This window comes from Amblyomma americanum, chromosome 5 (genome assembly GCF_052857255.1).
Source record: "Amblyomma americanum isolate KBUSLIRL-KWMA chromosome 5, ASM5285725v1, whole genome shotgun sequence".
Lineage (NCBI taxonomy): Eukaryota > Metazoa > Arthropoda > Arachnida > Ixodida > Ixodidae > Amblyomma > Amblyomma americanum.
The window spans coordinates 57,417,996-57,429,759 of NC_135501.1; positions in this window are offsets into that span (position 1 = coordinate 57,417,996).

Consider the following 11,764-nt stretch of genomic DNA (forward strand, 5'->3'; position numbering starts at 1 on the left):
ATAGCCAAAGTTGTTTTTAGTGCGAGCTCAATTTATAATAGTGGACAACAGCGATAAAGGGAGTACCTCTTAAACGCGATGGTTCGGCTAATTGGTTCGGGCTTCCAAAAGTAGCTACAGACAGGGGAGTAAAAGACAGACGTGAGAGCGAAAAACAGCAGAAATGTCAGAGTCATTGCGCTGCTTGTGAAACAACAATCTCTGAAGCCATACACGCCGTGTGCCGGGATGGGTGAAATTGCCAGGCAAGAATTTTGCAGAAGGGAGAAAGGCATGCATTGTTGCTTCAGTTTCATCAAAGAAATGTGGGGCCGATGTCCTCCGAAAGAACAATTCGCACTGATTTGAACATTTCCCATATATTTGAGTGACATCTCTGTCTTTTCAACCACAAGCACTCATGATTTTAGGTTGCGTATTTTTCAGCAGCCGCATCACAGCAGCGGGCCGACCGCTGACTGTGGTAAGCAAGCAGAACTGTATGGAAGGCATTGGCTGTCCATGAATGACTGTTCCGAAGTGTACATATTGTGCGTCTTATGGTCACTCCGTTTCAGCTTGTGCTGTTCGTAATAACCTATTAAGATTCGATAAGTGCGGTAGTTCTCAATTGGCTCATTCTTGTACAGGCCCTTTTGGAGACTCGGCGCTATCGTGAGCATAATGCCGGCCTCGGGTAGCGATCCTGTTCATCATGCTATAGGCAGTCTGCTGGGAATAACAGCGCTGAGACGAGGGACAAGGAAAGAAGAAGACAACAGGACCGGCGCTGACTAACTCAAGGGAGTGATTAAAGTGACTGATTTATCACTGTGGCTTTTGGTTTTGCGCACGCGCCCGTGGTTGGCAAAGGAGTATATTTTGCATGTTTTTTCTAATAAACGTTCAGTTGTTAGTCAGCGCCGGTCCTGTTGTCTTCTTCTTTCTTTGTCCCTCGTCTCAGTGCTGTTATTCTCAGCAGTATGTACCAACTCGCTCAACTCTCCGTTCTATTGATGCTATAGACATCAACATTATTTTGTTTTCCAGTCACGCTTCGAGCTCATGCGCGGCGCACAAATTATAATATCCTAAACTTGGAGTCGTTACACCTACTGCGACCAAACTGTGGCGCCGTTTCTTCCCGTTTTATCTACTGGCCTCGCTGGGCTTGTTTTGCCGGCGGTGCTCATTTCCTGGATTTAATTCTCTTTTTTTCCAAACATACTTCTGTCCCTTTTCCTCTTGGCTTGTTCATTGCTTACGGCTCGTTGATTTCTACGTGTTCTTTACCTTGCCCTTAATTATACTAACAAGTATCCCTTCTCGTGCTTTTCCTTCCCAGACTTTCGCACACCAATTTGTGTCCGGCAGGTTTCTTTATACCGCTTTCTTCCACTTTCAATCCCTTTTCCAGGGAAAAGCACATTTTAGGAAACTAAGCCACGGGGAAAGTTCGCTACCGTCACAGGCCCGCTCTGCCTGCTGTTCCGCCCGTCTTACGTGCCGAATTGGCGAATGCGAAAGGTAGAACACGGACGTCGCAGTAACTGACATCTTGACACAGGCTTTCCCTACAAACAGACCGCAGTCGTGCGATCGGTCAGGCTCCGTAGCTGTGTTTCGAGAGAACAGCGCGCCAGACGAGGTGGCATACTCTCACTGGTTGTCAAAAAGCACGGATAAAACGACAAAAGAAAGTATAACATGGAGACGAACGAGCTGACTACTTAGAAGCGAGGTCACTTAGAAGCGATCAAGAAGAAATTAGTCAGCAGCCAAAATCAGATCTGCGTTCTATGAGGCAAGCAGGGAAATCTCTTTACCAATATGAATATAACGGTAAATGAGCCAAGGAATTCTACAGAGACCGCTATCGTAGCTGAAATATATAGTATGCTTATGATGGAACCACAGAGAAAAATTGAAGATTCTACAAAAAAGCGGGAGCATTTAAAGCTATGCGCAGGTGGGCGGTGGGGAGATTGTGCTAGAATGACTTGCCACCAAGTATGCACAGTGCCTCACGAATTCGAGAGCAAAGGAATCCTTAATGAGCGCTAAACCCACTTTAATCTGAAAGAAACGGGATGTCAGTGAGTTGAAAAAATTGGGACAGATTAGCCTGCTATTGGGTATGCAACAGGAATTTACTATAATAATCGATAACAGAATTAGGGAAACTATGAGCTTCAGCAACGAAAAGACAAGGTTGGCGTTCGTAAATGCCGCTTGACAGTTAAGAACATTTGCACCATCAATTAGGTGATAGAGAAATGCTTATAGTATATGCGAGCGCAATATATTGCCTTCATAGATGAGGGGAAACCAATTCGCTGCGTCGAAACATAAGCTGTCATGCAGACATTGCATAAATAGGATCGATAAGGACCATGTGTAAAATAGTAGTAGTAAAGACTTTTATTCGACCATCATTTATAGGCCGAGCATGTCGACCGCCTGGGCGACCAGAAGCCGCTGTTCTTCTTCCCCTTCAGCGCCAAGCCAGTCGAGCCAGGTGGTGATGGATAGAAAGGGTGGGGGGAAGGAACCCGACTGCTGAGCAGCCGGGCAATAGAAGAGGCAATGGGCCAGGTCCGCATAGATGCAGGGGCAGTTGGGACAGGAAGGGTCCGATCGATAGCGATAGTGGAAGAGGCGGGACGGGGTGATAACTGCATTCATCTGAATGTGCCGAAGAAGGCGAGACTCCGGCACCGTGAGTGATGGATGAGGAGGAGGGTAAAGGCGTTTGTCGAGGCGGAGCTCAAGGTAGACCTCTTTTATGGTGCGGCGAAGGGTGAGCCTCCCACCGTCCTCCAAGGGCTTGGGCCAGGGGATCAACGATGCCCGGAAAAGTGTGTCGCGGGCGAGCTGATGGGCCAGCTCATTGCCGTCAATCCCTGAATGCCCAGGGACCCAGCGGAGGAAAACGATGGAAGGCTGCAGTGCGGAGACCGCTCGCTCGACCTCCTGTTGGAGAGAAGGGGTCAGGGTGCGTTTCTGTATGTGGTGTATAGCGGCTTGTGAGTCTGAATAGACTGTGTACTCTTGGAGAGAGAGAAGGAGGGCAAATGACTGGAGGGCATGCGCAATGGCGAGGACCTCGAGGGACAATGCGTCTGGAGGGTGTAGATACGGGCCGCTGGTGTGGGTTTCAGGAGAAGGGAGGTGTGGATGGTACAGGGCGTAGCCGCAGGAACCTCGAGGAGCCACGAAGGAGGCATCCGTGTAAGCTACACCCTGGGTATCAAAGAGAGGGGAATGGTACTTCTAAAACATCTATGGCTGTTGTAAAGCGAACATACTTCTCAGGAAAAGACAACAGGGAATTTCTTTATTCGAAACGTTCGCAACCGAACCTAGGTTCCGCAATTTGTCAAGTGTTGTCAAGAATCCCGTCTTCCCACCCGCTGTTTATAATCAACCAGGAAGGGTGCCAGGCAAGGATGCATGATCTCTCAGTACTATTCATGGGTTGTTCATAGGGGAACTCCAGATGACTGGATTGCGAAATCTCAGGATAAAAACTATTATGAAATATATTAGCAATCGCGGATATACTGTTGACATTGCCTTACTAAGCATTTCACGGCGGAATTCTAAAGCATGATCGAGAACCTACCGATGCACAGCAGAGTAGCGATTATAAAAAATACGATGAAGGTATCCAGAGTAATATTCAACAGCTTAGAGAGGAAGCAATAGTATACTGTAGACAGCGCACACAGGAAGAGGTGATGGAATTTAAGGCAGGTAGTGACGCACAGATCCGGCCCACGGCAAGAAAATAACTTTGAGAATAAGAATTGCTGGGTAGCATTCGCAGGCACTATGAGTTGATGAATGGCTGTTTCACAATATTCATCAAGGGAAAATTGCTTAGAAGCTATGTCTAACCTGCAGTAATTCTGGTTAGACAACAAACGCCACTTAATACATTCTAGTCGAGAAAGAAAGAGAGGGAGAGAAAGACAGAAAGGCAGGGAGGTTAACTAGGCAGCGCCAGGAATGCTATCCTACACGTGGGAAGGGGAACGGAGGGAGAGATAGAAAAGAGAGAGAACAAAGGGATATGATCACTTTTCCACATGTCCGTTGGCCGTTACTTGCAGGGTACACAGGGCACACACTGATAGTTCACAATCTTGCACTCAGTCCTTAGTCCTTCAAGAACTTGAAAAGTGCCTTCAAAGCGGTCCTCTGCGATGAAGGCTTACTCCAAGGACCCAGAATCTTGGCTTCTGTAAGGGGCCGAGGATCTGAACGACGGATTGTTGCAGCCAGGAGTGCACACTCACGCAGAAACCGAGGGCAGTTACAAAGAAGATGTTCTATAGTCTCGTCGCACCCACAGATCTCACACGCAGGAGAGTCTGCCCTTGCGAATAAGTGGGAATAGACATTTGTGAACGCCACTCCCAGCCACAGGCGACACAAAAGCGTAGCATCGCAGCGGGAGAGACCAGACGGAGGACTGAGTTGGAGAAAGGGGTCTAGGCGGTGCAGACGGCATGTGGAGTTGCTAGTAGAGGACCATGACACTGAAAGCTCTCTTCGGCCAAGCATTCGCAGATGTCTTGCTGCGTCGGCTCTTGTCAACGGTATCTAGACGAAGTTGGCACTGCCGTGAGCCGCTCGAGCTGCAACGTCAGCTACGTCGTTTTCAACAATGCCAGAATGTCCCGGTATCCACTGCAAGACAATGTCATGGCTCTCTTCCTGCGCCTGATGTTGGATATGTCTTAATTCGGCTACGAGTTCATCGTGATCGCCATGGCGTAAAGCAGAATTAAGCCACTGTAAGGCTGGTTTTGAGTCACAGAACACAGCCCATTTGTGGGGTGTTTGTGCACCGATGTACTGCACAGCCACCCGAAGAGCGACCAATTTTGACCCGGTGAAGGTTGTCCGATGCGAAGTTTGCTAGATAATACTGGTCTGTCTCGCAGGAATGACCACGACGTAGGTTGAACTTGTACCTGAGACCGAACCATCTGTATACGCAGGAGTACGATCACTATATGCGGCGTGGAGTATGCGGAGTGTCAACTGTTTAAGGGCCGGTGTCGATAAGTTCGATTTTTTCGTTATGCCCGGAATTGTAAGGCGCACGCATGGCTCCCGCAGACACCAAAGCGCAGAGGAAGGCCGGGCTGCCGGGGTGAACTGTGATGGGATGGACGACTGGTGAGCTGCTATAACCTTTCAAAACGCTTCGTGTGGTCTTTGATTCGCCACTGACACAAGGTTGTGCTGGGGAATCTTTGTTAGGTGCCGTTGTGGATCCGCAGGGTGCCAATTATATACGTCGAGAGTGGGTAGTCCTGGGCGATTGCAATGGTAGCAACTGCTGATGCGCTGCGAGGGAGACCCAAGCATGTGCGAAGTGCCTGACCTTGTATAGCTTGCAGGGCACGCAAATTAGTCTTGCATGTGCTTGGAAGCACTGGTGCACTATGCTGCAAAAATCCCAAAAAGCGTGCTCTGTAGAGTTGCAGCATTGATAGAATCGACAATCCCCATGGTTTTCCGCCAAGAAATCTGAGCATGTGTGTGATAGAGATTAGTTTTCACTTTACAGTACTGCAATGCGGGCTCCATGATAAATTCCGATCTATAACAAAACGATGAGACGCACAATAGTCAATGACATAGCCATCAATAGTTAGCGGATAACGAGTCATACTTTTGCGCGTGAATGCCACTATAGCGCACTTCTTGGCTGACACGCTCAGACCTTGATCTCGGAGGTAGGAGGAAGTTATGGTTGCTGCCCTCTGAAGTCTTGCTCGCACCTGGAGACGCGTCACAGAGGAGGCCCAGATGCAGATGTCATCGGCATACATAGAGATATGGACGGTATTAGGTAGGTACTCCCGGAGTCTTATAAGTGTTAGATTAAACAAAGTAGGACTGAGCGCTCCGCCCTGGGGCATGCCCCGGTAGGTATAATGCACGGGTGTGGAGCCATCTTCACTCATAACAAAAAAATGTCCTTTTGGTCAGATAGCTTTGTATCCACCTATACATCCGTCCACCGATTCCAACAGCCTCTAGCGCATTAAGGATGACCTCATGTGTCACGTTATCGTATGCACCTTTAATATCAAGAAAAAGTGCCGCGCACATGTGCTTCTGGCGTTTCTGTTGCTGTACTGTGGACACGAGATCAATGACATTGTCTATAGAGGAGCGACCCCGTCGGAAACCCGCCATGGCATTAGGATACACGTTACTGTACTCAAGGTACCACTCAAGACGCGTAAGAAGCATTCTTTCCATGAATTTTCCCATATAACTGGCCAAAGCTCTTGGCCTGTATGATGACAGGTCGAGCGGGGATTTCCCTGTTTTTAGTAATGGTATTATGCGACTGGATTTCCACTGGGGAGGGACAACTCCGTCTTGCCACGAGTGGTTATAAAGGCTGAGTAGCTCTCTACGCCCGTTGTGGCCAAGGTTGCACAGCGCAGCATAATTAATGCCGTCTGGACCTGGTGCAGACGAACGCTTACATTCTGCAAGGGCAGCATCAAGTTCCTCACGAGTAAAGACAACATCCATCGCTGAATCCCGTGAGGCAGGAGGAACACGCTGGGAACCCGACGTAGTCACTCCACCCGCGATCGTCCTGCAGAAGTCAGTTGCAACTTCAATCTGATGACGGTTTTAAAGTAGAGCCAACGCGTAGAAAGGCTGTCTTTGCTGTGGAAGCGTTCGAAGCCCCGCACTGTCTGCCAAATGAGGGGCATGGGCTTTCGAGGATCCAGAGATTACCAGAAGGACCTCCAGTGCTGCTCCGCCAGCGTGCCCATTCGTCGCTTGATTTTACTCTGCACAGGACGCGCCTCTCTCAGGTCCCTTACGCGTTTGGTCCGTCTGTAACGTCTTTCTGCACGCCGACGAATAGCACGTAGGCGGTCTAATTCTACGTCAAATTCGGTGCGCATTCTAGTTGACGTGAGGAAGCCTCTAGCAGCCTTCATTGCTGTTGCTATAATGACCTCCAAACTGCAAGTGAGAGCTTCTTTGCACGCCTCTTCCATTCGAGTTTTAAATGCCGTCCAATCGATGTGCGCGTCTTTAGCTGCGCTGGACCTCCAAGACCTGGAATCTTGAGGTAGGTGGATATGTGGCCACTCCCGTGGGTCTCCACATCACAAAACCACTGGACACGCCGGCGCAGAGACCGCGAATAAGCGTCAGGTCTGGGCAACTGCTGCGTGAACTGCCTCGCAGGTATGTCGGGCTGCCGTCATTCATTAGGTAAAGTTCATTTTCTGAAGCAAATAAGGCCAGATTCCCCCCTCTGGCGTACACTATAGGACTTCCTCACAGTTGGTGGTGGGCGTTGAAATCGCTAATGATAAAAGAGGCCTGTGTTGCCTCCATAATTGTATTCAACCTCTCGCAGTCCAATTGAGAGGATGGGGAGACATACGTCGCAATCAATGTGAACTCTATGGACCCCTTTTTGACTATGAAACACACGTACTGATTGTCATTGTGGGGTTGAACTGGGCAGCAAACGTACGTTATGTCATTGCGGATGTATACCAGAACTTTGCTGCGCTCCCGCATGTCGGAGCAAAGAATGGCTCGTAGCCGGAAAGCCTGATTGCTTGAGATAAGTTAGGTTCACAGATGGCTAATATCGGGAAGTGGTTGTTGAAAACATATTGCCAAAAACTTGCGATTCGTGATTTTAGGCCTCTTGCGTTCCACTGGAAGACCGCAGCGCTCCTGACTTCCTCACGAAACGTGGGAAGCTGGCCAGCTATTCTGTTTTAAAGATCTTGTAGTGCTGGAACCAGTGAGTCTAGCACCAGTAAGGCGCTTCGGGCGGTTGACGATTCCAGGGCCTGTATCACACTGTATCAGAGGGCAAATGGCGTTGACCACCGTCCTGAGGATCACGAGGGCTTGGCGATCTTGCTCTGGGAGCCCTTCTCTAACGACAGGTGAGCTCGGCGATGAGAGCTTGCGCTGAGGAGGCTCAGCAGAAAGTAACGGCGGAAGCGCTGGCCAGACATCAGCACACGAAGAGGTCTGATTATCCTTGGCGATATTTCGCGGACTAACACACTCGTACGTGGCGGCACGGGAGAAGGTTGAGGAGGAGGTACCGTGGGCGCGTCGATGTGGTTGCTTTTTGCAATAGACTTTCTTGAGTTATTCTTGCGGCGAGAACGCCTTTTCCGAAAAGTCGCGGCAGCTTCACGGTGCGTAGAACTGTCTCGAACCATTTGCTTTAGAACGGCACGCTCGTTTTTAAGCGCGGACAATTCTTAACTGAGGCGTCATGAGGCCCGTTGCAGTTGGAACACTTAAGCACTTGTGCATTACAGGACACAGCGCTGTGAGCTCCGGCACAACAAGAGCACACTCTCGTGTTGCCGCAGATCCCGCTCACATGACCCCGTTTCAAACATTTGTGGCACTGCAGGGTTTCGGAATAAATGGCCGCACGGCATGACGGAAATGGCCCACCTTCACGTGCGATGGAAGGCTGTGGCCTTGGAACAAAATCTTCACACAACAGGAATTGCCCAGACGTGATACCCGTAGAATTACGGTGCCATCATTTGCCGGCTTCACGAATGTGGCCAAATCATCTCGCGTGATAGCCTCGTCGACATCATAAATTACGCCGGAAGAGGACTCGTTCCCGCCGAGGGGGATAACATTACGTACTGATAATCCGCCGAGTTGAGTTATGGCCCGCAGTGGTTCTACCGCAGCCGCATGGTCGACATCAACGGCTACAATGTTCTTCCGCGCATTCACTCGAACGTCTTTCATTTATTTAGGCACGAGGGCCTCGAGTTCTACGAAGACGACTTGCCTGTTAAGCCGCATCATGTTGTCGGCTGGCTGCACAGGAAGGACGAGGATGGTGTGTTCCGCTGTGTTGCCACTTGTTTTTACAGTGGACTCACTGGATGACGACCCGGCTCTTAAAAGTCTTCTCTTGGTCCTCCGCCTGAGGTAAGTCTTAAAGCCGTCCTCACTGCTGGGCTCACTGAGGGACTCGATGGTGTCATCGCTGTCGGGGTCGATCGGACGGCTGCACCACCGCTTCCTCGACGAGCTCGAGGAGGGGGCCGCCAGGTCATTCGGATGCCCCGGAGGGTTCATATCCATCGCCGTATGATGGGGGATGGTGTCCCCGCAGTATACTCGCAAAAACGCAGAAAAAAGCTGGAGACTGACTGACAGCGTTCCACAAGGATGCACTTCGCCGTCTTCTTTCCCATTCTAGTGGAAATCAAGGAAAAGTAATGGGCATGGGCATGTGTTGCGAAAACAAGATAACTGATGGTTCGCAACACATGCCCATGCCCATTACATTCTAGTCGAAATCAAGCAAAAGTAATTTGCATGGGAATGTGTTGCGAAGACAAGATAACTGATGGTCGTAAAGGGCAATGGAGTGGATTGCAAGAGAAGAGAAATGAAGCACGGGTGGTATAAATTCAGGCGCTCAGATGAAAGTTTGAGCCCTGCAGGAACAAGATTGCTGCAGCTGGCAAAGCGGGGGTAAATTGGAGGGGTATGGGCTGCTGCTTATACAGCCTGGCAATATAGCCGTTAAAACACTTCTTGCCTTTCACCCCGTTCCATGCGTACCCGTTTACATCGTTATTCCCGTGTTTTATGACGCACGTTTTACTCAATATTCCTACCAATCGTCTACATAAGATTCCTATCAAAACTTTACTTTCTGGGCATCGTAGATTCCCGTTCTGTTAAAAAAAATCTCTGTCTTCCTCTTCTTCGTTTGGAATGTTGTGTGATAGCGTGCGTTGCTACTCCCAGGATTGTTCCCTTACTGCTCCTTTCGTTTCCAGTTTAGAGTCCCATTGCTAGTTAAACATTGCTCCATCTACTTATCCTCTATTCTGAGAGACCTTGCGAATCGTGATGTTCTACTTCAAATGGTTCACCTCGTAAGCAGCACAATTCCTAATTATATGCGGTGATTCCTTCTTCATTCTCTTTTATCCTGCACAATCTGCACAGAGGAGGTCTGAGTTCTCGTTTGTTCGGCATGGGTACGTCTTGCGGCGTGCACACTGGGCTTTGGCTGTTTGACTGCGTTTGGGACTGTTATTTTGCTTTTCTTTTTTGTTGTTTTACTGCCCTGCTTTTCTATTTAGATTGTGCTTTTTCAATTTTGAGTGTTTAGTTCTTTTTCGTTCATCTCTAATTGGCTTTAAGCCCTGCAAAGCGCTGCTGGTTCGGGCTCGATCCTTCTTTCTTTTATGTTGTTTTTAATATTTTTCTGAGAGGGCAAATAAAAGAATAACAGGGTACCGTAGTGCCCTTTTGTCCTCCAGTGGGCGTGGTTAGACTGCTGATGATGACCACGAATCAGTCGTAAGCAATATTTTCCAGAGGATAGGAACTGCGCTGCTTTGCAGTGCAGTTGTGGTCAGCGGTTGTTGTCAGTGCGGAGGGCAGAGTGCAGGGCAGAGAGCAGTTGCGGTAAGCGAGAAGTATTGGAGTTTTTCAAGTGAATTACGCTGACATGCACTTGAACGTAGATATTTATTCTGTGCATTGTATTTGCCCACAGATGCGCTGGAAACAATACTTTCCAAAATAGTTGGGGCGGCTTGTGGCTTGTGTTGAAGCAAAGTTTGGTGGAAAGCGGTTCACAAAATTGAAAAATTGATAACGCGTACTGACAGGACAGACATCGAGGAAGAATTGCGAGAAAAGAGGGAGGCAAATTTACAACATTTTTATTTTGCGTGTCCTTGCGTGCGTTACTTTGCGTGCGGGTTGAACGAGATATCAAAAAAGCATATACATACCTCGAGGTCACGAGGGGAACAGTGAGGAAGGCTTCAAAAATATCTCACACTCTGTATCAAGGTTTCACGCGTGATGTACCCTGCTCAGGTCCCTAGAATGCCCAAACACAAGCGAAACGTAAATTCTGCTGAAGGAGCCCTTCCCTTTGTCTAGGCGGCGCCAATGTAACAGAAGCAGTTCCCTCCGCATCCAAAGAAACCGATAACACGTGCCGAACGCCGGCTTGCCCGAAAGGGCTATAAAAATATGTTTTTGTGACCTCCACTGGAAGAAACGAATTATTACCATAAAAAGCGGACGACCGGCTACGCATAACTGGCTCCGGTTGCGCCAGGTTGCCACCGCCACTTGCCCGCAGATGTGTCGCATTAAATTCGAGAGATTTGAATGACTTAGTGCTTTGCTGATTGTGCGGATGCCTGAGGCGGCGCAGAACTCAGTGAAGAGGGGAAGAGGATACGAACGACAAAGGGAAATGGGAACAGACACTTGTCTTTATAGTTTTACTTTTGGAAGCGGGCAGCTCTAGGGTGCCTATATGGCTAAGCATGGGTTGATGCTAATCAGTAATTGCACCCGTATAAAAATAAAAGGTTATGTTAGAAACAGGCTTCCACATGTGAATAGCGTTTTCTTTCCTTGCTTTGCTTCAATCTAGCGCGTGCAAGTGCCACGGAACCGTATGTATGTACCTTGTGATGACGTAAAATTTAATTTTTGTTTTTGGCTTCTCCTGTCTTTTTCCTAGTTCTTCGTTCACGTCCTAAGCGCTACTCTTGCCAACTAATAAGGAACCACGCAATAGCCCAGCTTTCTCCCTTGACAGTGTTACACCGATCATTCTTTTTCATACCTTGCTGTGCTGCGATAAATGTAAACTTAAGTGTTTTGCTAGCCTCTACCTTTATGCTCCTATGTGAGCATGTTTTCCCACCTGCGGCATTTGATTGATTTTTCTTCT